The following is a 25446-nucleotide window of genomic DNA, read 5'->3' as shown; positions in this document are numbered from 1 at the left end:
TGCAGATATATTACTTGTTAAGAAACAGGTCCCCACCTGCAACTGTCTCTCTTTCTCTCTTCCTCTCTAACTCTCCTTCCTCTCTCAACTTCTCTCTGACCTGACAAATAAAAATAGGAAAAAAGAAAGAAAGAAAGAAAGAAAGAAAGGAAGGAAGGAAGGAAGGAAGGAAGGAAGGAAGGAAGGAAGGAAGGAAGGGTGACCAAGAGTGGTGGATTCTCAGTGCCAGCATTAAGCTCCACTGATAACCCTGGTGGCAATAAAAATGATAATAAAGAAATTGCAACCATCTTGATGTGCTTACTCTAATATCAATAAACAAAAGTTAAAGTTGTCCTGAGCAAGTCAGACCAGCCTCTGATATTCACATTTCAAGGGAGAGTCTTCTTGTTTGTCCATTCTAAGACTGTATAAAGAGCTTGCTTATAAAGTACATGATGACTTGAGATTTCAGGAAGGCACATGCTTCTGACCTTTTGTTCCCACTGACTCTAAGGCTTACAGAGTAGAGCCTCTGTGAGCCAGCTACTAACTTCCACTGGGGAAACACTCTCCGTGTTAGTAAACATAATTTGGAATGTTTTTCCAACACAATAAACGCATCACTAAAATGCCAGCTGGCAAGCACTGGGCATCTGTGTGGAGTAAAGTTCTCTTTCCAGTTAGGGCTATTCCCTTAGCATTGTTCTCTTCAGGCACTGTTTCTCTAGGGGTCCATAATGAAGCTTTCACAATATGCCTGGATCGAGTTTGCGAGGTTGTCATCCAAACAACCCCTCCCCAACTTAAATACTAAGCCAGTGAAGTCGAGTTCCTAGATCAACACAAGGCAGTTAGTGTATGTTACTGTACAGAAGAAACCTGCTTGGGCATGGATGGCTCTGCCAAAGGCTTGTGCAGAGTGGCCTCAACCACTTGGAGTATGCTCTCACTTTGTGTCCACTCATCTGTAACCGAGAAGCTTGTGGCTGCCTTTTGGGTTTCCTGTACCCCCACCTGCCTTCACTTTGTGATCTAGCAAGCTGGGTCTGCTTTTTGACCCTTAAGAGTAAAGGGGAAAGTTCTTTCCAGCTGTGGAATGTGGAATGTGTACATACACCACTCCTTTTACCTAAGACTTTTTTTTAAGTATAAATAAAGGTTTTACTGGCCAGTGTAAGTGAATGACATACTGGCAGATTCCCTCAATATGGAGTCTCACATAGCTATGGTCCTGAGGTGGCAGAGGGGAGGCTCAGCCCACTGAGGGAGAGCAAAGGGTGGGAAAAATCTGAAGGCCTAAGTGTCAACAAGGCTATTGGGACCAGAAGCAGTGCCCCAAGAGTAAATCCAGGATGGAAAAAGCATCATCCATAGCTGGAGGTACTGGTGATTGTAGAGCAACTCTAAGACTGCCATCTGCTCTCTGCAGGTTACTGTGGTCTCTGTCGGGCCTGCACTGTCCATCACCATGTGGCAATCCTCCAATGTCCCATTTGGTTTTGTGATGTTGGTCACAGAGATACTTTTGAAATAGGATTTGGGCTGGGGATGCAAAACTGGGCCAGGGCCCTCTTAGAAATGGGGGTGACACGCCACATCTCTTCAAACCTGTGAAAGGCTTTCTGGGAGCCCCACTCTGGTGCTGGTTTCCATCCTCACATCACTCTCCAAGACCCCCCCCACCCCCAATTCTTATACTGGTGACTATCTGGATACTTAGCACTGAGTCCCAGAGTGTCTGTCCTTCCTGCTGTCTACCTCCAGGAGTCTCTGACTCAGGACCTGTAAGTTCAGCAGGGTGCACGGGCCACATCCAGGTCCCCATCTCCCTGAAAATGCTGTTGAAATTGCGGGCCAGGTCATCAGTGCCCAAGTTGTCAGCTGTCGTGGAAACACAACCCTCCTCCCTGGCTGAAGCTGAAGCTGAATTCCTCCAGGGGTCAAAGACCCTCAAACCGCGAGCTCCCCGGGTCCCAGGCAGCTCCTTCCCCATCATCCTCATCTTCCTCCCATGTCATCCCTGAAGAAAGGGTCTTTGTGTCTTAAGAGGACCCGGAAAGTTGAAAAAGCCCCGGAAAAGGTCAAAGAGGCTCATTCCAGCAGAGGTATTTGAACCTCCAGACACCACCTGAGGACATCCATATGGGGAGGGGGGTCTGGAAGTGGTGTCACCCTGGGCTGCCAGAAAGCAAGCCCATGACCAAACTGCCCAAAATGCTCTTTTATCTTGTCTTCATTCCACTCTTCTCCTGACCCTCCAAGTCTCAATGTGTCTCTAAGATTGCCATCCAGGCTTTCCTGCTCCCTCACTACTTCATATTTAAATGAAAGGCCCCTTTGCCATAATCCTCTGTCCTCTTTTGTCATGACATGTTTAACTGCTTACATATTGATTTAAAGTCTAGCTCCCTCCCCAGACCTCAAGAGCCATGAAGACATGCATTCAACCTGTTATACTCACAGTAGCATTCTAAAGTTGGCATACGGTAAGTGTGCACAAAATGCTCAATACACAAGAGAGTAGGCAATATAACATACTGATCCAGCACATGGACTCTAGAACCAGGATGCTGGGTCTAAAGCCCAATTCTATACTAAAAATAAACCTACTCCATGACCTGGCAATTCCTCTCCTGGGGCTATATCCAAAAGAAGCAAACACACCCATCAAAAAAGATGTGTGTACACCTCAGTGTATGTTACTGTACAGAAGAAACCTGCTTGGGCATGGATGGCTCTGCCAAAGGCTTGTGCAGAGTGGCCTCAACCACTTGGAGTATGCTCTCACTTTGTGTCCACTCATCTGTAACCGAGAAGCTTGTGGCTGCCTTTTGGGTTTCCTGTACCCCCACCTGCCTTCACTTTGTGATCTGGCAAGCTGGGTCTGCTTTTTGACCCTTAAGAGTAAAGGGGAAAGTAGAACAATCTGTAATAGTCCAATCTTGAAAGAACCCAGATGTCCAACAATAGATGAGTGGTTATGGAAGTTGTGGTATATATATATATATATATATTAGCTGTTAAAAATGATGAAGTCATCTCCTTCACCTCATCTTGGGTGGGACTTGAAGGCATTATGTTAAGTGAGATAAGGAAAAAAGAGGACAAATACCAGATGATGTCACTTATAAGTGGAACTTAAGAAACAAGATAAAGAAAAGGAAACCTCAAAGCAAACCTTAGACTGGGCCGGGTATAACACACCAAAGCAAGAATCTGGAGAGGGAAAGATTGGGAAGTGTGAAGAGGATCTGGGGGTACTGATATGACAACAGCTAACCCCCAATAAAAGAAGACAAAAAAATCTAAAAGCAATACCCCTTACCTATTTAACAAATAGAAGAAGTGACATAGATGTAACTGAGTAAAAATGATTTTAATACATAAAAAATTATTAGAGCCTGGTTCTGACACTTAGCTACTTCCATACCCTTGAACAGTTCATGTCAGTCCCCATCAACAAAATAGAAAAGATTATACCTTCCTAATAGACTTGTTAAAATTATTAAACAAATATATGTCAGTCACTTCATTATATGTCTTAAGTTATAACTTGGAGTCAAGCTATTAAATATGTTGCCCTTCTAAAGAGAAAACCCAAACATACTTTGAGGTCTTAAACTTCTATAACTGATACCTATTAAATTAGAATAAACATTTAAAATAATATTCAGAGATAACTATGATATATACTTTATTTATATTTTACTGTTGGCAGCTCAAATGATAATGCACTTTTGAAAACTAGATAATAAATTTCAGGAGTAAATGATGTATTCCTGACCAGGAAAATATTTAAAATTTGACAGAAAATTGTAGCTGTAGTCAATAAAAATATTTCAGTGAAATGTTAACTTTATCCAATAATTATCAGTTAATACTAAAGATTATGAAATTTACCAACATGGAAAATGTTTATTACATATTAAAAATAGATTCAAAATTATACATTATTATATCACTATATTATTCTTGTTTACATGTTTCTGTATCTATGTAAAAGTAAACTAGAAGAAACATGAAAAATAATTTATATGCTAAAATGGTAATATTATGGGTATCTTAAATTGTAAATTATTGCTACTATCGATCTATTGCTATTAGTTTAATATTGGGAAAATTTATAATTAATTTCTTATTGATGACTCAAATCCACAAAAGCAAACTTTGTTCTCAGAATCATTTAACCAACTAGTCCAGTCTTATAGATAGAAATAAACTGAGGCTCTGCTATGGAAGGTAATAACTGCTTTGTCTATGAAAAGCCAGCTTTTCCCAATTACCTCTAAAATGTGTTATTTAGGTGACTTATCTCATATCAACATGTTTTTAAGAATCTAAAAGCTAGCTTAAGCTAACCAAGAGAAAGGTAAGTGGCAGAGGAAATTTACTTAGGCTAGCAACATATATCAAAACTTGCAGAGAAACAGGTATAGCTGAAATTGGAAGGATGTAAATGAAGTTACAGGACAAGTAAGTCTTACAAGAATGAAAATTCTAAGATTGGTAGAAAAGGGAACCACACTGAGTCAGAGAGGATCCATGAAAAACTTACATAGGGTTGGGAATTGATAACTCTGCCTTCAAAGGTGGAATTCTGTCCCTCCCTCAGCCCTATTTTACGTTAGAAGTAAACATGTAAATTAATAGCTGGGTAACTAGGCAATGATGTTCAAGGCAACGACATTTTAACCCAATTAGCATCATGTCAGCATTTCCTTCAGATTGCTGTGGCATTTTTGCTCATCTCTACCATATTCTTTTTGTAAGCCCTCCTCCCTGGCCTGGTGAGTCACACATCTTGCTTCACAAATTACCCTGTTATTAGTCTCAGGCACCAGCAAGTGATGTAGGCATGGGGGCAGGGAACTTCACAGCCAGTGACTCACAGCTGGGCCTGAGGCACTGGACTGATTCTGTCTCAGTGTTCCATCTCAGTGGCTAGAAGATAAGCTTTATTTCTCTGAAGACCTCCCATGTGCCTCTGAATGGCATATGGGGGCTTTATCCTCATTCAGAACCAGGTAAAAAGAGCCTGTCAAGACGTATATGAGATGATACAGCCACTTAAAGCAGAATTTGCAGGATTGAGGCCCCAGAGGTCATAGGTTCGGTCCTCAGTTCCACCTTATTCCGGAGGTAAGCATTGCTCTGATATCTCTCTGCCCCTCTTCTCTTATAATAAAAATGTCTAAAGAGTTAATAAGGTTGCTATGCAAATTACAAGACAATAACTGATAAATAAAATCAAAAAGGGGAGCCTGGTGGCGGTACACCTGGTTGAGTACATACATTACAGTGAGTAAGGACCCAGGTTCAAGCCCCCATCCCCATCTGCAGGGAGAAAGCTTTGTGAGTGGTTAAGCAGGGCTGAAGGTGTCTCTCAGTCTCTCTTCCTCTCTATCTCCCCCTGCTCTCTCAATTTCTGGCTGTCTCTAATATATAAAGACAGTAATAAAATGTGTTTAAATATTTAAAAAAGTAAAAATGGAAAGTATGAGGCAAGAATGCAGTGTTTCACACACATCAACTTCAAGTAATTCCATTTCTTTCAAACAGTCAAAAAAAATGGAAAGAATGAACTATGGCTCTGGGATCATCTGTGTGACCCTGAACAACTCAAACTGAGTTTCTGTTCACCTGTTAAACACGCCTAACCCTGCCTACCTCCAAGACCTGTTGCACACCTAATCTCTTAAATGTGTAGAAATACATGAACATAGTCAAGTACTGGATCAGTGTGATGCAATAATACTATCTTATTGTCCTAACCTCCAATATTGGGTCTGGGAAAGGATTTAATAAGATTAAATACTATGTTTAAAAAGACTCTCCAAGGGAGAGATATGGGACACACTTCTATTCCTCTACATCTCTCCTGATGGGAAAGATAACTGGTTTTATATCCCTCTTCCAACAAGGAGAGCCTGATACAAGGGAAACCTGAAGAGCATGGGATTATCAAGAATGGGGGCTTGGGAGTCTGCACACTCCCCCTTAGCCCTCGTTAGCCACATAACCTGTAGAGAGCTGATGCCTTTTTCTATACTTTGAGATCCTTACCCATGAATTAGGTAAAATAGTTTTTATTTCTGTATAGAGCCTAGGTCAGGGCTCAAGAAAGCCATATGTCTAGGTCACTTGGTGTAGTGCCTGGCATCTGCTAAGTGCCTGACAAGCTTCAGGTGCAGGGAGGTCACTGTGGTCCTGTCTGTATTTCCTCACCAGGGTGGCTGTGGGCTTTCAGGTGCACAGTGACTAGCCATGATCCCATAATTCCCTGATCAGGTTTGGGTTACCAGACTAAGCATGGGTGAGGGAGCAGCTCTTCTCAGGGACATGACACTTGTTAGGGTAACTCATCTCTCTGGTGACAGCAGGATGTCCTACATCATGGAACTTCCCCTGGGCAGTGTCACTGAAGGGATCACTTTATGAGTCAGCCCTACAGGAGGGTGTGGGGCCACAATCTCAGTCAAGAAGGAATCTGGAACATCATCTCACTCACAGCCGAGGAGGAGGCCGAGCAGCATTTAGGGAAGGACTTGGGGTTACCCAGGCACACTCATGAAGCAAGGACCAAGTGTTAATATCTTAAAATAAATGCTTAGGTAATCTCTGAAGGCAGGGTTTCCTGTTGCCCTCACAAAATGAAGCACCCCTTGGAAAAGAACAAGATGACCAAGGTTTTAGCAATCTTCAGATGAGGGTGGGGTGCAGCAGAGGGCAGGGAAGTGGTGAAGGAGGACAGAAAAATAAGCCCAGTGAGACACATTCTCAAAGGTGTGCTACTATCACTCCAAAATCAGTTTTGAAATTAGAACAAGTAAGAGTTCCCTCTGACAAGGACTGCTAGTGTTGGGATAGGAGATTGGGCACCAGCCGGACAGATATTTTTTTCCCTTTGAGAAAACAGAAGCAGGTCCTCTTCCTCTCTTGACTAGGCCAGCGGTGCCCTCTGTCAAAGGGTACCAGTCCTTAATTTTATTCATCAAGAAAAAAAATAACCCTGTAAGATATCAAAACTGGAAAGAACCAGTTCTTCTGGTTCAGTATCTTGAAGAAAACAAAAAACGGGCCAGGTAGTTGAATATACACATTATCATATGCAAGGACTTGGGTTCAAACCTTTAGTCTCCACTAGCAGGGTGTAAGCTTCACCAGTGGTAAAGCAGAGCTGTAAGTTTCTCTATCTATCTACCCCACTCCCTCTCAATTTCTCTCTGTCCTATCAGGAGAGAGAGAGAGAGAGAGAGAGAGAAGAAGAAGAAGAAGAAGAAGAAGAAGAAGAAGAAGAAGAAGAAGGAGAAGGAGAAGGAGAAGGAGAAGGAGAAGGAGAAGGAGAAGGAGAAGGAGAAGGAGGAGAAGAAGAAAGGAGAAGGAAAAGGAGAAGGAGAAGGAGGAGAAGGAGGAGGAGGAGGAGAAGAAGAAAGAAGAAGGAGGAAGAGAAGAAGAAGGAGAAGGAGAAGGAGAAGAAGAAAGAAGAAAGAAGGAGGAGGAGGAGGAGAAGGAGGAGAAGGAGAAGGAGAAAAAGGGGAGGAGGAGGAGGAGGAGGAGGAGGAGGAGGAGGAGGAGGAGGAGGAGGAAAAATTTCTGCCAGGAGTGGCGGATTCTTGTGCAGGTACTGAGCCCCAGCAATAACCCTGGCAGCCAAAAAAAAAAAAGTATAATATTCAGAATTTAAGTAGAGGAGGGAAAGGGGCCAGGTGGTGATGCACCTGTTAAGTGCTCACATTACAGTGTGCAAGGACCCGGGTTTGAGCCCCTGGTCCCCACCTGCGGGGGAAAGGCTTTGCGAGTGATGAAGAAGGGCTGCAGAGGTCTTCCTCTCCCTTCCCAGTTTCTCTTAGGTGGGGGTAAATAGCATAATGGTTATGTCGAGACTCTCATGCCTGAGGTCCAAGTCCCAGGTTCAGTGCTCCACACCATAAGCCAGAGCTGAGCAGTGCTCCAGAAAGAGAAGGGGGAGGGGCAGGGGCAGGAAGACACCGGAAAAGTCAGAAACAAAGAAAGTATCTCAGTTACTCATTATACTTTTTGGATTGATGAAATCTATGTCTGCAGAAAGGTCTGAGAGGAAACACAAGCCCAGCTAAATATTCAGTAGCTCATGTGGACAGTGTGCCGCTTTGTCACTGTTTTGAGCCCAGTGCCCACCGCACTGAACGAAGCTTCAGTGCTGTGGAGTATTTCTCTCACTCTCTCTCCTCCCCTCTGTCTCTATGTCTCTATAAATGAAAGAATGAAGGGAGGAAGGCCTGTGTATATTTGTATGAAAGTGTAACTTTTTTGAGTTAGAGACCAAGAGACAGAGGGCAAGTGAGAGCATCGGAAGCCAGCTCAAACCTGGGTGGCACACGAGGTAAAGCACCTCACCATTCAAGTGAGCTGGCTATGTTACCAGTCTACAACAGTTTTTAGAAAGTGAAATTGACTTAGGCTTCCAAATTTTCAAATGCATATTTGTTTCCAGAAGGGTGTTCTCAACTTGGTGTATAACTGATATATGCACATACTTATGTAGTTTTCATTTCAGCCTCTTCTGATTTCTGTTGTTAGTGCAAATCAGCTATTACAAACAGAAGGAAGCACACACTTTCCTAGGTTAACTCCTTTTTCCCTTGAGGGGAGAGGTAGGTCAAACATGTGACACTTGATCTTTTGGTTACTCCTTTATTGTTGATGACTTGGGGTCCATAACCTCTTAAGCCTCCTTTTTAAAGGTTTACCCCTTAAAATAAGATTCATTAAATGTTTATTCATTGTTTTCTACTAAAAAATATAGCTGTCAGAAGTGCCATAGGGCATAAGGAGTCTCAATTTTTTTTTTTTGAGGAATCTCAATGTTATGTAGCAAAACCATTTGTGAGAGTCCAGGCAATGGTGCACCTGGTACAGTGCACGGATTACCATGCACAAGGACCCAGGTTCAAGTCCCAGGCCCCCACCTGCAATGGAGAAGCTTTACAAGGGGTAAAGCAGAGCTGCAGGTATCTCTCTTTCATGCCTTCTCTATCTCCAACTTCCCACTCAAGTTCTGTCTCTATCAAGAAGAAGAAGAAAAGGAGAAAGAAGAAGAGGAAGGAGGAGGAGGACGGTGTGTGAATCTGGAGAAGAGGACGATGGCATTGGAGTTGGGCTGGCCCACAGGTCAGGTTGTCAGTTCCATGTGCTGTATGATGGGGTTCAGGGTTCCTGGGTCATTCATGTCAGTGAAAGCACAATAGAAATATCTCACAGCTGATATTAAAGAAAGCTCTAAAGAGAAATGAAGGAAAAATAATTGTGATGTCCTATGTATATGCCTGGCCTGGAACACACATAAGAAAAACACTATTCTGTGCTCTACAAGGTGGCACAGTGGATAAGGTGCTCAACTCAAGTATGAAGTCTTGAGTTCAATCCCTGGCAGCACATGCAACAAAGTGACATCTGGTTCTATTTCTCTTTCTCTTTCCCTCTCTCCTATCTCATTAGTAAATAAAGAAAATATTTTAAAAAGAGAGAGATGCTATCCTAGTCTTATGCAGTCTCTTAAAATATACAAACAGGTCTCATTCTGAGCCTCAGTGAAGTTCTTTTGTCTGGGGGAAGGAGAACCCTGAAATGCTTCACTTCCCTGACAAGTAAATCTGCTTCTTACTACAAATGTTACTCATTTGCCATCTTATGAAATCAAAGAAATTTCCACCCTCGCCATGCTGTTAGGTAGATGCTTATGGGGTGTGGAGGGAGGAGTCACATTTACATATTACACAGCAACAATTAAGTAAGAAATTGCTCAGCCTCTGTAGTCATGCATCATTCAGTACTACTGGGTACCAAGGTCACTGAAGTTGAGGTCCAGAGACAATTCCACTCACCCACTCTGGCCTTTTGGTAAAAAAAACTGCACTCTGCTTCTTTTAACCACACATCTCTTCGATGGGGTAAGGAGTTCACAGGTCCAAGAGGATATGCCCACCCACACCCCACATTCCCTCAGCTAAGCTTGCTAGAGGTATTGAGAGCCCTAAAATTCCCTACCCAATCAGCTCTCAGTCTACTTTCCAGGCCTTCCTGGGTCTTTCTCCAGATATGTCTTCTTAAAAATAGCATCAAAGTGTACTCTTAGACCTAGGAATGGCCAAAGGAGACTACTGGAAAGTGGACTAGAGGGTCCATACTTGGACACATACAGTGGGGTGTCTCCACACACATGTACAGCAGGCTTTCAGTCAAGCAGGACAGGATTTGAACTGGGTAGGAGAGGGCCTGGATCAAGTTTAGAGGACTCCATATGTATTCTTGTTCTGGTCCTCTACAATCTTAGGGGATGAATCTGTTCGCAGAGTCTAAGAGACTTCAAGCCTAGAAATCTCTAGAATTTGGGAAGCCAAGCAGCTGTTCAGGCTATGCTCTGGCCAACAGAGTGGGACTGGTCGAATGAAAATCCATCAACTTGTCTGTTACTCACTCCTGCCTGTCTGGTGGAACCACTCCTTCCGGGGAAAGTATTCTCTCTGGCAGCAAGGAGTAGGGAGTCACTCTGGCTTACTGATGCTTCCTGTCAGTCCTCCTCAGCTGCAAGCTACTCCTCATTATTCACTCTCACCTGATTAGCAAGTAGGCAAGGAAATACATTTGTGATTGATATGGTCTGTAGTTAGCAAAATGTTTTTTGTAGAGGTATACAGAATTACATACATAAAGGGGAAATGTCTTGGTGATGAACCTTCTGAGTTCTTTACAGATTAATCTGGAACTGTTTAAAGTAAGGGTGGGAGGTGGAAATGGTACACTTGAGCCATGACCAGTGATATAGGTCAGACAGTAAGAGATATGATTCAGAAGACCAGTGCATGGGAGCTGGGATATAGCTCCCCCAGCAGAACACGCACAAGGTCCTGAGTTCAAGCTCTGGCACTACCTAAGAGCATCATGGATAATACCAGAGGAAGCTCCATAGACATGGATGGTAAAGTAGAGCTGTGGTGTCTCACCTCTCTCCACTCTCCTCTCTCTCTCTCCCTCCCTCCCTCCCTCCCTCTCTCCTCTCTCCTCTCTCCTCTCTCAACTGAAAATAGAAAAGTAGGCCAGAGAAACTGCTCGGCAATTTTGTATAATTGAGAGAGCCTGATTCACATCCTGGCAACATATTTAAAAAAAAAAAAAAAAGCAGTGGCATTGATTATCTGCTTTAGCAGCTAAAATCTGGAAATGAAAACATTACCTTTTCATATACTATTACTGAAAAGAATTAAAATTACAACTAATACTATAAAACACATCACAGTTGACAAGCTGCCTTCATAAGCATTATTTCACTGAATCTTCACAAGAAGAGTTATTAAGTCCCCTATTTACAAGTGAAAACATGAATTCTAGAGGGATACAATGACTTCCTCAGGATGACGGAGCCAGATTCACAACGGGTGTGTCTATGGGGGAGCTGCTACTTCTCTTTCAATCATCTGATTTTGCCTTTATCAAGTCAGTATTTGTGGCTGTGCCTTGTGAATAACTTTGCAACAAACAGGATCTCATTTGTCATATTTGATTATTTTGAATGTTCTAGTCTTAGAGTTAAGAGATGAGAAGGGGGCCAGGTGGTGGCGTACCTTGTTGAGCTTACCTGTTACAATGCACAAGGACCCAGGTTCGAGCCCCCAGTCCCCACCTGCAGGGGGAAAGCTTTGCAACTGGTGAAGCAGTGTTGTAGGTATCTCTCTGTCTCTTTCCCTCTCTATCACCCCCTTCTCTCTCAATTTCTGGCTGTCTCTATCCAATAAATAAATAAAGATAATTACAAAAAAGAATAAAAAGAGATGAGAAAGGGGAACAGCTGGGGGACAGACACTAGGAGAATGAGGACAAGAAGGGAGAAAGGAGGTAAGCCAGTGTAAATGCCATCTAAGGTTGGCAGGCTCTTCACCACCTGGTGCTGTCAAGTAGAACTCTCTCTCAATATCACCCCTTTCAAAACAAAAGTGTATATATTTCAGGAGGTAATAGCTGATATTTAGCCTTCCCAAACACCACTCATTCTCCCCATAATGTGAAAAGCAACACCATACAATAAACTTTTAAGTCACAGCTATAATTTTCTAAAATTGCAATTAAGAAGCAAAACAGAGGTAAAATATGATATAAATAAAGATATAATTACCTTCAGTGTGCTTGAAAACTTTCTGCCAAGGAATTCAAGTGTATGTAAATATAAATATGTATATGAATATAAACACCGAAGTGTCTTATTTACTCCCACGACATCCCTGCAGAAGCAGAAAGGAGAAACATAATTAGCAGGCTATACAATTATCCTCATAGGTTTTTAGCTTTTTTTTTCCAAATTGAGAGAGACAATGAAAGAAGTCTACAATGTGGTGGAGGCCAGGCTCAAACCTGGGTTGTGTACATGACAAATCAGTGCACTAGCCAAGTGAGCTATTTTGCTAGCCCCCATATGTTTCCTTCTAGTTCTAAAACTTTAAGTCAGAGTTACAAACTGGTTATATAACTTGGTACTGGCAGAATTTGGAACCATCAGTTAGCTTTGTTTCACCTGCATAGTACTTTAAAACAATTCAAACTGGTACTTCAGATTCAGGAATTTTCACATTTAAAAAATTCAGAGGCAAGATGATAGTGTACTTGCCAGAGCACACAGATTACCACAAACAAGGGGCTGTATTCAAGCCCCTGGCCCTATACCCCCAAGCATATAGAGGGTGGGGGAGAAGAAGCAGCAAATCAGTGCTGCAGGTGTCTCTTCTTCCTCGGCTACCTCCCCCTCCCCTCTCAACTTCTGTCTCTATCAAAAAAGAAAAGTGCCCACCGGGAGAGGTGGATTCATCATGCAGGCACTGAACTCCAGTGATAACCCTGGTGGCAAAATAAATAAGTAATTTTAAAAAACTTATTTAAAAAAATTTATATGTATATTTATTTTCCCTTTTGTTGTCCTTGTTTTCGTTATTGTTGTTGTTATTGATCTCGTCATTGTTAGATAGGACAGACAGAAATGGAGAGAGGAGGGGAAGACAGAGAGGGGGAGAGAAAGACAGACACCTGCAGACCTGCTTCACCACCTGTGAAGTGACTCCCCTGCAGGTGGGGAGCTGGCGGCTCAAACCGGGATCCTTAAGCTGGTCCTTGCGCTTCACGCCACGTGCACTGAACCCGCTGTGCTACCGCCAACTCCCATAAATAATTTTTAAAAATTCAGATATTTGAGGTCTGGGAGGTGGTGCACTGGATAAAGCACTGGACACTGAAGCCTAAGGCCCTGAGTTCAATCTCTGGTGCCACATGTGCCACAGTGATGCCCTGGTTCTTCTCTCTCTTTCACCAGTAAATAATTTTTTTAATTCAGATTTTCATGTTCACTTGAAGAATCAGCAGATTGTGCAATACTCTACACTAAGTACAGGCTTTAAATGGAGGACATAAACCTGCCCTGTTACTATATCAGATACCTGACTGGCTTTTTAAGGCATTTAACATTGTATCCCTTTATAACTCTAAAATTTATCAATGTTAATTATGTCTTCAAATTCAGTGTAACTTGAATATAGGTACTCAGGACCTAGAACCGTCTGGTATGTTATTACAGCACATGGTTTTTCAAAGAATCAATTGTGACTCACGAGAGCACTGGTTCTCAGTCCTGGTTCTACAGGAGAATTACGCAGGAGAGATGTCAAAGGCATGATTCAGGCCAATTAAATCAGAACCTCTCAAGGTGTCAATTCTGGCATCAGTATTGTTATTGTCGCGCAACAAATACACATACTGAAGAATACTATACAGGTATCAAAGTAGACAATCACAAAAGTGAACATACCTGTATAATAAACATCAGCCAGATAAAGTGGCAGAACACTGTTCACACCCAAGCCCTCTTTCTGTACTCTGTCCTGGTTACTCCCCCACCTTCATCAATTATCCTATCATAGCTTCTAAGAGCATGGGTCAGTGTTGCCTGTTCTTGAATTTGACATAAACAGAATCATATTAAATACACTCCGTTGCATCTCGAGCCTTCCCCTCAGCATCCAACCAAACTGATGCATGTAATATTAGCTCATTTTCATTGGTGTTTTGAATTCCATAGCAATACAACGCAGTCTTATTTCTTGCATTCTAATCCTAAGGGAAATATGGGCTCCTTCAAGTTCATGTTCATATACCAAATGATGTTGCTGCTTGTGAACATTTTTGAACATGCCTCCTGGTGTTTATGTGTGCAGTTCTGTGGAACGTTTGCTTGGAGAAGAAATGTATGACTATATTCAGGCTTAACAGATACTGCAAGACAGTTGTCCAAAGCTGTCACACCAGTTTACACTTTGACATCAGCGTGAGAGCATCCCACTTGCTTCACATCCTAGCCAACTATTCTACTATATTTTCTTCCAGATTTCAACCTTTCTGGTGGGTATTAGGGATTTCACTATGGTTTTCATTTGCATTTCCCTGACGACTAGTAAGGTTGAGCAGATTTCATGTTTGTTTTTTTTTTCATATTTCTTTTTTTTTTATATTTATTTTTAAAAAGGGAACACTGACAAAAACCATAGGATAAGAGGGGTATAACGCCACACAATTCCCACCACCAGATCTCCATATCCCATCCCCTCCCCTGTTATCTTTCCTATTCTTCATCCCTCTGGGAGCATGCTAAGACCATTTGGATCCACTCTTCTGTGAAATATCTATTCAGCTCTCCTGCCCCTTCTTCTATTATACTGATCTATCATTTTTGAATGGATTTTAAAATTTGTTCTTGCTGTTTAAGGATGCTTATTATTATTATTTTAAATATTTTTCCTTTATATTTATTTATTCCCTTTTGTTGCCCCTGTTTTATTGTAGTTATTACTGTTGTTACTGATGTCATCGTTGTTGGGTAGGACAGAGAGAAATGGAGAGAGGAGGGGTAGACAGAGAGGGGAGAGAAAGATAGACACCTGCAGACCTGCTTCACCACCTATGAAGCAACTGCCCTTTGCAGGTGGGGAGCCGGGGGCTCGAACCAGGACCCTTATGTGGGTCCTTGCGCTTTGTGCCACCTGTGCTTAACCCACTGCGCTACCGCCCGACTCCCAGGGATGCTTATGTATATGCGTGGCAAATGTTTCTTCTCTATTTACATCTTTTTTGTTTGTTCACTTTTTAAATGGTATACTTTGTTGGACAAAAATCCTTAGGTTTAATATAGCCTGATGTATATCTTTTCTCAATATATTAGTACTTTGGACATTATGTTTAAGAAGCTACCACCTGAGAAGCTAGGCTGACATCATGCTACAGAAGACATACAGATGGCTAACAGACAAAGTGAAAAAGACGTTCATCATCACTTAATATTAGGGAAATGCAAATGAAAACAACAATAAAGACATCACCTCACACCGGTTAGAATGGCTACTCTCTAAAACACAAGGAACAGAAGCACTGGAGAGGATGTGGAGAAGAGGGATTTCTTATACACACTACTGGGAATGTAAATGAGTTGCAGCCATGATGGAAAACAGTATAGAGACCCTTCAAAAGAGCTAATAACAGAAAGACCACATGACCTAGCTGCTCCACTTTTGTGTTTTGTTTCTTTGGACATTTACCCAAGGAGTTTGAAAACAGTAATTCAAAAAGGCATGTAAATCCCAATGTCCACTGCAACATTATTTTTAACAACTAACATGGAAATACTTAAGTATACTTGGTGGATAAAGGAGGCTTGCTATATGTAGTCAACCGAACACTACTCAGCTATCAAAACAAAAGGTGAAGTCTTGCCATTTACAATAACATGAATAAACCTTGAAGGCATTATACTTAGTGAAATTAGATTAAGAAAGACAAATACTCTTGGATTTCACACATATGTAGGATATTTAGAAACAATTAAGCACTAAAGCACAGAAACCAAATTGGTGCTTTCCTGGGTTGGCGCTGTTGGTGGGCAAAATGGACAAAGGCGGTCAATTATATGGAGGTAGATGGAAACCAGACTGTGGTGGTAATTAAGATGTAGTGTGTTCAGATGTTTAGTTAGAATGCTGTATGTCTAAACTTTACACAATGTCATAAATCAATGTTAACTTAATAAAAGATAAAAAATTAAATAAATCACTGCTGATCCCAAGTATATTTTGTCATCAGAATGATTTTGTGCCATAGGGGGAAAAAAAAAGATAGCCAAGAGTGTAATTTAAATTTTTCTAGTAGCAATGTTACAGAAAGTATTAAAGGGGGGGGCTTGGAGATAATTTGGTGGAGTGCATGCCTAGATGCATCTGAGACCCTGGGCTGGAGGCCCAGCATCACACAGGACCACCATGAACAGCTCTAGGGCAGCTCCATGGATGAGAGAATGGTTCTACATTGCCTTTCTTCTCTCTCCCCTTCTCTCTCTCTCTTCCTCTCTCTCTCTCCCTCTCTCTGTTTTTCTCAGTCTCTCCTCTACTCCTCTTCCTCTACCTCTTCATCCTCTCTCTTAAAAAAAGGTGAAAAATTGGTTAGGAGAGATCATTTGGCAATTTCACACAGGTGTTCATTCCCTGGTACTGCATAAAAATAAAATAAGTTAAAAAAAAAAAAAGGACCAGTGACACCTGAAGACCTGCTTCACAAACACTTACAAAGTGACCTCCTACAGGTGGGGAGCCTGGGGCTGGAACTGGAATCCTTGTGCCAGTCCTTGCACTTCGCACTATGTGTGCTTAACCTGGTGCACAACCACCTGGCCCCAGATTTTGACTTTTAAAAATGAAGTTTTGGTGATATGGGAGGTGGCACAGCAAAGCACTGTACTCTCAAGCATAAGGTCCTGAGTTCAATCCTCGGCAGCACATGTACCAGAATGATGTCTGGTTCCTTCTCTCTTTCCTTCTATCTTTGTCATTAATAAATAAATATTTTTTAAAAAATGAAAAAAGGGCCAGTGAAATTAATTTTAATAGTATAACTGATTTAGCCCATTGTATCAAAATATAATTTTAATATGAACCAAGATAAAATAATTAGTGAGATATTTTGCATTTTTCTACCATAAGGTTTTGAAATCTGGTGTTTCAAAACCATATTTGAGTAGCATATAAACACACAGACTGAGAAAGATTAAATTATCACATTCAGGAAAAGAAAGTTTGTCTCCAGATCACCTTAGGCGAGTTCACTCTCATTACGTTACCCTGTATTTGTTAACAGACTTTCTCAGACTGCACATGATAATAATAAAATTTAGACATAATCTCATTGTCTAAAGAACACAGAGATTGCTGAGGCCCACTTACAACTGAACATCTGTCCACCATCAACAGAAAACCCTGTGGAGAACTTTGGCTGCAGCCCTGTTATATAGTCAATAGTTCTTAATCCCTGCATTCGGGTATCCTGTGAGGTTTTTATACAAATGAAAACACACCAATTTGTTTTAATTAGACTTTTAGCTTAGTGTAGTTTTCATAATTTGAAATTTCAGCTACAAGGACACAATCTGAAGGTCATACATATAATATGACCATAAGTGAAAAGATTAATTGCTGCAAGAGGTTTGGGGAAGTAAGTCCTCCAGACAATTATCTCATCTGCCTAAAACTGGTATAATGATCTTTTCAATCACTTTGTATCCATAAATTAAATAAAATATAATAAGCTCTGGGGAGCCAGGCAATGGTGTAGCGGGTTAAGCGCACATGGTAGAAAGCGCACGGACTGGCATCAGGATCCCAGTTCGAGCCCCCAGCTCCCCTCCTGCAGGGGAGTCGCTTCACAGGTGGTGAAGCAGGTCTGCAGGTGTCTATCTTTCTCTCCCCCCTGTCTTCTCCTCTCTCTATTTCTCTTTGTCCTATCCAACAACAACGACAGCAATAATAATAGCAACGACGAAAAACAACCAGGACAACAAAAGGGAAAATAATAATAATAATAATAAGCTCTGAGTGTATAAGACAAATAAGATCAGTATACTGAGTGTGCAGTGTTTTCAGGGAACAAAAAGAATACTGCTGCTTTAAATTCCAGTGTTCCCCTCTCCTATCTCTCAACTTTGATCTATAATGCAGTAGGATTTCTAGTTAGGAATGGAACAAGTTGCCAAAAACACTATTCTTGATGCCAGCTGACCTACTTAATGAATGTGACCCCAGGCTTTTAGGCAGTAAGTTAAGGTGTTTTCTCCAGGTCAGTCTCTGTACCACAGCTCTAGCATCCACACTGAGGAGACCTTGGAAAGCCCATTGCTGTAGTTCCATGGCCTGGTGCCAAGGTAAAGGAGCAGGTGCCACACTACTCTGTGTACTTCCTGAGACCAGGGAGTCAGGCCCGCCTCTCCTGCACACTGTCAGCAATGCTTCTGCTATGACTTGGGGTGGGGGTGGGGAAAACTCAGATGAACTGTGTGTTTATGCACATGAGTGTGTATGTACACATAAAAACATACCTACAAATCTGCAATGGTTAGCAGGACAAACTATCACTTGAAAAGAGCTATCTGAGGGGGCCATGGATTGGTGTGCTTGGTTGAGCATGCACATTACCATGCACAAGGATCCAGGTTCAAGCCCTTTCTCCCCACCTCAAAGGGAAGCTTCAGGAGCAGTGAGGCAGGCCTGCAGGTATCATCCTCTCTCTCTTCTTCTCTATCTCCTCTCTCTTCTCAATTTCTCTCTATCCTGTCAAATAAAATAGGGGAAAAAATGGCCACTGGTAGCAATGGATTTGTAGTGCCTACATGGAGCCCAAGCCATAATCCTGGCAGCAAAAAGAAGAAGAAAAAAAGAAAAGAAAAGAAAGAAAAAAGAAGTATCTGATGTTCTTTCTTTTTCCCTCCCTCCCTTCATCTTTCTCTTTCTTTCTCTTCCTCCCTCTTTCTCTCTTCCTCTTTTGTTCTTTCTCTCTTTCTTGTTGTTTTAGATAGAAGCAGAAACAGAAAGCAGAAGAGACCACAACACTGAATCTTCCTGCAGTGCAGTGAAAGCCAGGCTACAACACAGCACATGTGAACTATTTCACAGACCGCTACGGGATGTTCTTGCTTTGAGTCTGATTATTGCGCTTTGGAATTTTTTAGCACAGAGTACTCACTACCTACTTCAGAAGCTGTGTTAAAACTGAGTTGAGCTATAGGGGGCTGAACTGTTATGTAGAAAACAGAAATGTTACACATGCACAAATGACTGTATTCTACTGTTGACTGTAAACCATTAATCCCTCCAATAAAGAAAAAAAAAAAACCTGAATCAGCTTCACAGGACCAGAACATGATACACCAATTGAACACATATATTACCATGTGCGAGGACCCAGGTTCAAGCCCTGCTCCCTATCTGTAGGGGAGAAGCTTCATGAGTGTTGAAGCAGACCTACAGATGCCTCTCTTTCTCTCCTTTTCTATCTTCTCCTCCCAACCTCTCTCAATTTCTATCAGTCCTAACTAATAATAATAATAACAACAGAAAACTGGCTGCCAGGAGAAGTGGATTTGTCACACAGGCATGAGCTCTAGTGATAACCCTGATGGCAGTATTAAAAAAAAAAATCAGCTTACCTATAAAATGGCCCCAGTAATCAAAATTGTCAAAATAAAGTCCATTTACTATGTGACATAGAAAACAAGCACAAGTGTAGGTGTCCTTGCCTTTCTGGTGGCCCCATGTGCTGAAAATGCCAACAAATAACTGAAAAATGGAGAAATGAAGATGATTCACTAGAAGTCTACCACCTATCAGTCATTCAGAAAGCACTTGTACACTTTGTCTTTCTATTTCCTACAACAAGCAATTCTAATGATGAATGTGACCCAGGCTTCTAGCAGTAAATGAGACTCTTCTCTCAAATCTATCTGTATAAAGGTATATTATCTCCAAGTAAATCTTTGTATCAAAAATCTTAACATTTACTCTGAGGAGGTCTTAGAAAACACATTGTTTTAGTGTGAGTGGCCTGACACCCAAGGTAAAAGAAACAGTATAGCAGGTAACTTATAAATAAGGAAAACGGGGTCGGGCGGTAGCGCAGAGGGTTAAGCACAGGTGGCACGAAGCGCAAGGACCGGCTTAAGGATCCCGGTTCAAGCCCCGGCTCCCCACCTGCAGGGGAGTCGCTTCATAGGTGGTGAAGCAGGTCTGCAGGTGTCTGTCTTTCTCTCCTCCTCTCTGTCTCCCATCCTCTCTCCATTTCTCTCTGTTCTATCCAACAACAATAACAATGACAATGATAACCACAACAAGGATAAAACAACGGCAACAAAAGAAAAGGGAAGCCTCCAGGAGCAGTGGATTCATGCTGCAGGCACTGAGCCCCAGCAATAATCCTGGAGGCATAAATAAATAAATAAAGCAGACAGGTTTGAAGAAGTCCACTGACTTGTATAGATCACATTACTCATAAGCAGAAAGCAGAGATTCTCATCTAACCCTATCTGCCTTTCTAGTCCATGTTGTGTCTGCCACCTGTCATCACCCCAGCAGAAGCAGCAGATAAACTTCTGATCTTTTGGTATGAGATGCTAGGTTCAAACATTTGCGTATTACCATGGCTTCTGTAACACCTTCACTCAACAAGCATGCTGAGGAGCTGATGGGATAGGATGGGTACGTAGAAGGCTTCAATCATATACACCTCTGTTTTGCAGAACAAAAAACATAGTCATGATTCTCTCACTTCCCTTCTATGCCACTATAAATCTTATTAATCGTAAACTTTTCTTGCCTAAAGTCTGCATCATAGGAACTCCCCCACTGAATTAAATGGGAAAGTGCATATGAGTACAGCAAGGGCTCAATCTATATAAATTATTACTACTCCAGAACTATCTTCAAAGTTATGTAAATTAATTTGATTACTTGTAGATGAGGCATAAACCTCTTTAGTGGGAAGACTATGTCAGGATTATCCCTATGAACATGCAACTACATTTCTCTTAAATAATCTGACACTTTGGTTAGCAATTCTACTGATGAAAAAATTTTTTAATTTTTTATTTATGTATTTATTGATCGATAGAACAGAGAGAAATTAAGAAGGAAAGGGAGATAGGGAGAAAGAAAGAGAGACACCTGCAGTACTGCTCCACCACCTCTGAAGCTTTCCCTCTGTAGTTGGGGACCAGGCACTTCAGCCTAGGTCCTTGTACAATGGAGCATATACGCTCAACCAGATGCGCCACCACCTGGCCCCTCTACTGCTGGAATTTTAAGTGGAAATACCTTTAAATAATAAAAGGCTCATGCAAATATGACTATAAATGTGCCCTCGGTCAGAGTCTCTGTTTTTATACTGTCACTAAGAGGGAAGAGAATCTAGAAGATGCCAGAGGAAGTTAGAGAGGAGAGAAGAAGGAAGGACACCCAGAAGTGGTAATAGGTGCAGTTGTCATTTAGAAAAAAAAGTGGAGGCAGACCCATAGAAGGAAATAAAATGGGAAAAAGAAACAAATGAATGAATAAATAGATACAAATTATTAAATATAGTCAACTCATATCTGTCACTTGGGAGAGTTATGGCATTTCTGCTGGATGGTGGTGAACAGCACTCTGGTAGTGGGAATGGTGTGGAATTATACGTCTGTCATAATTTTGTAAACCACTATTAAATCACTAATAAAAACTATAATAATGACAATAATAATGGCTTATGAAGGAAAGTAAAGGAAAGGTGCTGTTTAAAGTTTGAACCTTCATGCACAGTAAGACGGGACATAAACATCATGAATTAATAAATGCATTAACAATTATCAGCTGGCGAGTCCCCTTACTTTGTATAAGGCTTTTCCGAAAATAAAACTGCTAAAAAGAACATCCTCACAACACATTTGCTCACGCTAGAAATAATGTTTGGGGGCTGAGAAGAGGTACACTCAGGTGAGCACACACGTTACAATGCCCAAGGACTTGGGTTCAAGCTCCCAGTCCCCACTTGTAGGGGAGAAAGCTTCATAAGTGGTAAAGCAGTGCTGCAGGTGTATGTCTCTCTCCCCTTTTCTCTCTCCACCCCACTCCCTCCCTTCCCCTTCCCTCTTTGTCTGTGTCCAATAAACAATAGATAAAATAATTTTTTTAAAAAATAATGATTTGTTTCACTTTTCGTCATGAGACTGGTGGTTTAAGAACCAATGAGCATCAGCTTATATCTACGAGCACGGCACTGAGTCTCCCTCAAGACAGAGCCAGCTTAGAAAGATTTGCTGTGGTGAGGTGAGCAAGTTTCTCCATACTCCAAGTATAAGAAACTCTGGATAGGACCCAAATGGCCTCTGCCATGGCTCCTGACCTGTAGTCACCCTTTCTATTTCATTTTGAGTCCAAGATTTCCTAATAAACCAAGTGTGCTGGCCTGGGCACTCAGCCTCATGTGACTTCACTCTGAACAATTCTTCCCATCCTTTTAATGAATAAGTCTAAACTATCCAAAGAGGAAGGGGTATGGGTCAGGAAAGCAACTTAGGACTCAACAGTTAATCTCCAGACTGAAAGACTTCTCAAGTAAAACTCATCCAGCCACAGATTCCAGATTGTTCTTTTCTGTACCTATCCCAGAGTGTCAGGCAAATAATAATTATAATATGAATAATCATCATCATTTCTGTCTCACTCTGCACCCCCCTCAACACACACACACACACACACACACACACACACACACAACCAAAGCCAATTTAGTTTTGGAACTTCCCAGACAGTAACAACATTGAGGAAATGGTGCCTACCTCTCTGTAGTCCCCAGACTTGGTCTGTGGTGAAAAGCCCGAGCCAGACGTGCAGTGTCCCTGGCAGCTCCCTTCTCATCAGAGAGCAACACACCTCATCTCTATGTAAGCTCTGAGATTCTTTCAGAGACCCACCCTCCAAAGTTGCAGGTCAAGATTTCCAACTGAGGGCAATCTGTGACGTGAGGCAAAGCTACTGGATGGCACCTTCAGGTTCTTCCTGGTGAGATGCTATTTCCTGTTTCACCACTTGGAGAGGAGAAAACTGGAATTCAGTCAGACAATGAATTACACATGGATTCATTGCCTCATTGTCATTGTAAGCTCAGTGCAGACTCGTTAGTAGACCACTGAACAGGATGGTCCTGCTGTCTGTTTTGAAAAAAGGGGGCTGGTATCACAGTGCAGAAAGAAACTCGAATCACCACTGAGCTGGTGTGGCAACTATGGCACTCTCTAGAAGTCTCTGAGTACTGGCAGCATTTTCAGCTACCTAAATCACTACCCTATTAACACCACACAACATAAACTCACACACTAAGGAGTAGCAGTCCATAGAAATCTGGTTTCTTCCAGTTCTTTAACAATTGATAAAAAATGCTTTGTGGAGCTCTCTCTCTCTCTCTCTCTCTCTCTCTCTCTCTCTCTCTGTCTCTCTCTCTCTCTCTCTCTCTCACACACACACATACACACAAAATAACACACAACCTGGTCATCTTTTATTAGCAGGATAGTCAGATGTTGTCTTTGTGTCAGTCTCAGAAGACTCATCATAGACAGTGAAAGGCAAACTTTTTCGCAGCAGGTTATAAAGGTTGTCTATCTGTTTAAGGCACTTTTATTTCAAAAGCACACTTCTTTTTTTTTTTTTAATAGTACTTATTTGAGAGTTTGCACCTTTTAGGACCATTTTCACTTTCTCTTGCCTGCAGATGAAATAACTCCAAAGCATGAGTTATTTGAAGGTACTTTGACAAGTAAGAAAGTTTCTACAAGTTGATTCATGTATCTTTTGTAAGCCAAAACTGGCCTCCTGGGAGGTTCAGGCGGCTCCACCCACTCTGAAGGCCAAGCTCAAAGCTCTTCTCATTGGCTTACTTCTACTGCTGAAAGACTTCTTTCTACTTCTGTCAGCTAATAGACCACAGCAAATTAAAAACTGACATGGGGCAGAGGAAGGGAAACACCAGTTTCAAATTCTTTGCAACTCTACAAGCTTCTCAAATATCACTAATGAATTTAGTTCAAAGGGTTTACAGTTCATGGTATTTATATTCTTTCCCCATATTTGAGAGCTACTCTCTTCCCTGATCCAGCTTTTTTTTTAGTCTTATTTCCAACTCTGACACCATCTCCACAGAAAATACCTTTAGCCCACCTGTATGTTAGCTGTCAGGCTCAGGCAAAAATAGTAAAGTCCTGGGCCCCTTGGAAAATAAGACTTCCTAGCTTCTTCCAAAATGGAAACCCCAAATCTCATCTGCTACATTTTTACCTTTAGGTTCCTGATTATTAAACAAATTGTTCTGCTTTATATCTTAATGCTTTTCAGCCACCAGGTTGCAGATGTTACCATGACACCAACCTGACTTCCCTGGGCAGACAACCTCACCAGTGTGTCCTGGAACCCCATCTCTCCTGAGCCCTGCCCCACCATGGAGAGAGAGAAACAGGCTGGGGATATGGATCAACCTGCCAACACCCATATCCAGCATAGAAGCAATTACAGAAGCCAGACCTTCCACTTTCTTCACCCCATAATGATCCTGGGTCCAGGCTCCCAGAGCGACAAGAATAGGAGGGGGTGGGATGCCAAATGCTAGTGGTGGGAATTGTGTGAAATTGTACTCCCCTCTTATCCAAAGGACCTGTCGATCATAATTAAATCAATTTTAAAAAAAGGATTGGCAAATGCCCTTTCTTTCATTGGACACTTGCTCACTCAATTCTTCCTTGTCTTGCTTTTCTCTTAGAGAATCCTCTTTCTCACTTTTCTTTTTAAGATTTTACTTAATTGTGAGAAATGATAGGAGAGAGAGAAAGAACCAGATATCACTCTGGTACATGTACTGCCAGGGAATGAACTCAGGACCTCATGCTTCAGAGTCCAGTGCCTTATCCACTGTACCACCTCCCGGACAACTCTCGCTTTTTCTTTTCTTCCCTTTATTATTTTATTTACCTATTTATGTATTTATTTATTGAGTAGTGCCAGAGAGAACTCAATCAACAGGAAAGGGGATGACAGAGAGGAAAAGAAAGACAGACACTTGCAGCATTGCTTCACCACTTACGAAATTTTCCCCCTGCAGGTGGGGACCAGGGACTTGAACCCAGGTCCTTACACATTGTAATATATGCACTCTACCAGATGAACCACCACCTGGCCCTTCCTTCCTTCCTCCCTCCCTTCCTTCTTTCCTTCCTTCTTTCCTTCCTTCCTTCCTTCCTTCCTTCCTTCCTTCCTTCCTTCCATTAATGGGTTCATAAATCTTAAAATGCATCTGGCAGGTAGGGCTGAACTTCCAGCAGGAATCCCACTCTGTGGGGTAGATTATGGCTGGGATCCAGAAGAAATCTTGTCAGGTGTCTCTGATCCTAGACCTACCATTTCTAGTCCATCTTCTTTCAAGTATCATCTGACTTACCTTCCAAATTATACTTTTCTCTTTCTCATGCCTTTCTCCTCTGCTGACAAAACTCCTGCAACTGCCTGTTCCCCTTGGATTCCTCAGCATGGGGACAGCCTGGGTGCAACTTATTCTTCCAGG

The 25446-nt window shown here is 41.8% G+C and overlaps 1 protein-coding gene and 1 pseudogene across 6 annotated transcripts in view; both read right to left on the bottom strand.

The window, feature by feature from the left end:
- Positions 1 to 22834, bottom strand: part of CERS3 (ceramide synthase 3) — a 96972-nt gene extending 74138 nt beyond the window's left edge. For 3 of the 6 annotated variants that reach the window (XR_009546589.1, XM_060179308.1, XM_060179311.1), the window contains exons 1-2: positions 22676 to 22834; positions 12131 to 12236 (exon numbers count right to left, since the gene is read on the bottom strand). The gene's annotated coding sequence lies outside the window, so the exon portion shown is untranslated. Of the gene's footprint in view, positions 1 to 12130; positions 12237 to 19516; positions 19647 to 22675 lie in introns of all 6 variants that reach the window. The other 3 variants (XM_060179309.1, XM_060179310.1, XM_007519490.2) reach the window with 3 other exon arrangements.
- LOC103118798 (HCLS1-associated protein X-1-like) lies at positions 1295 to 2160 on the bottom strand (annotated as a pseudogene).
- Positions 22835 to 25446: the final 2612 nt, after the last annotated feature.

Source organism: Erinaceus europaeus, chromosome 20, assembly GCF_950295315.1.
Source record: "Erinaceus europaeus chromosome 20, mEriEur2.1, whole genome shotgun sequence".
Lineage (NCBI taxonomy): Eukaryota > Metazoa > Chordata > Mammalia > Eulipotyphla > Erinaceidae > Erinaceus > Erinaceus europaeus.
Note: the sequence above shows the minus strand (reverse complement) of the source record. Positions and strands in the feature narration are given on the sequence as shown.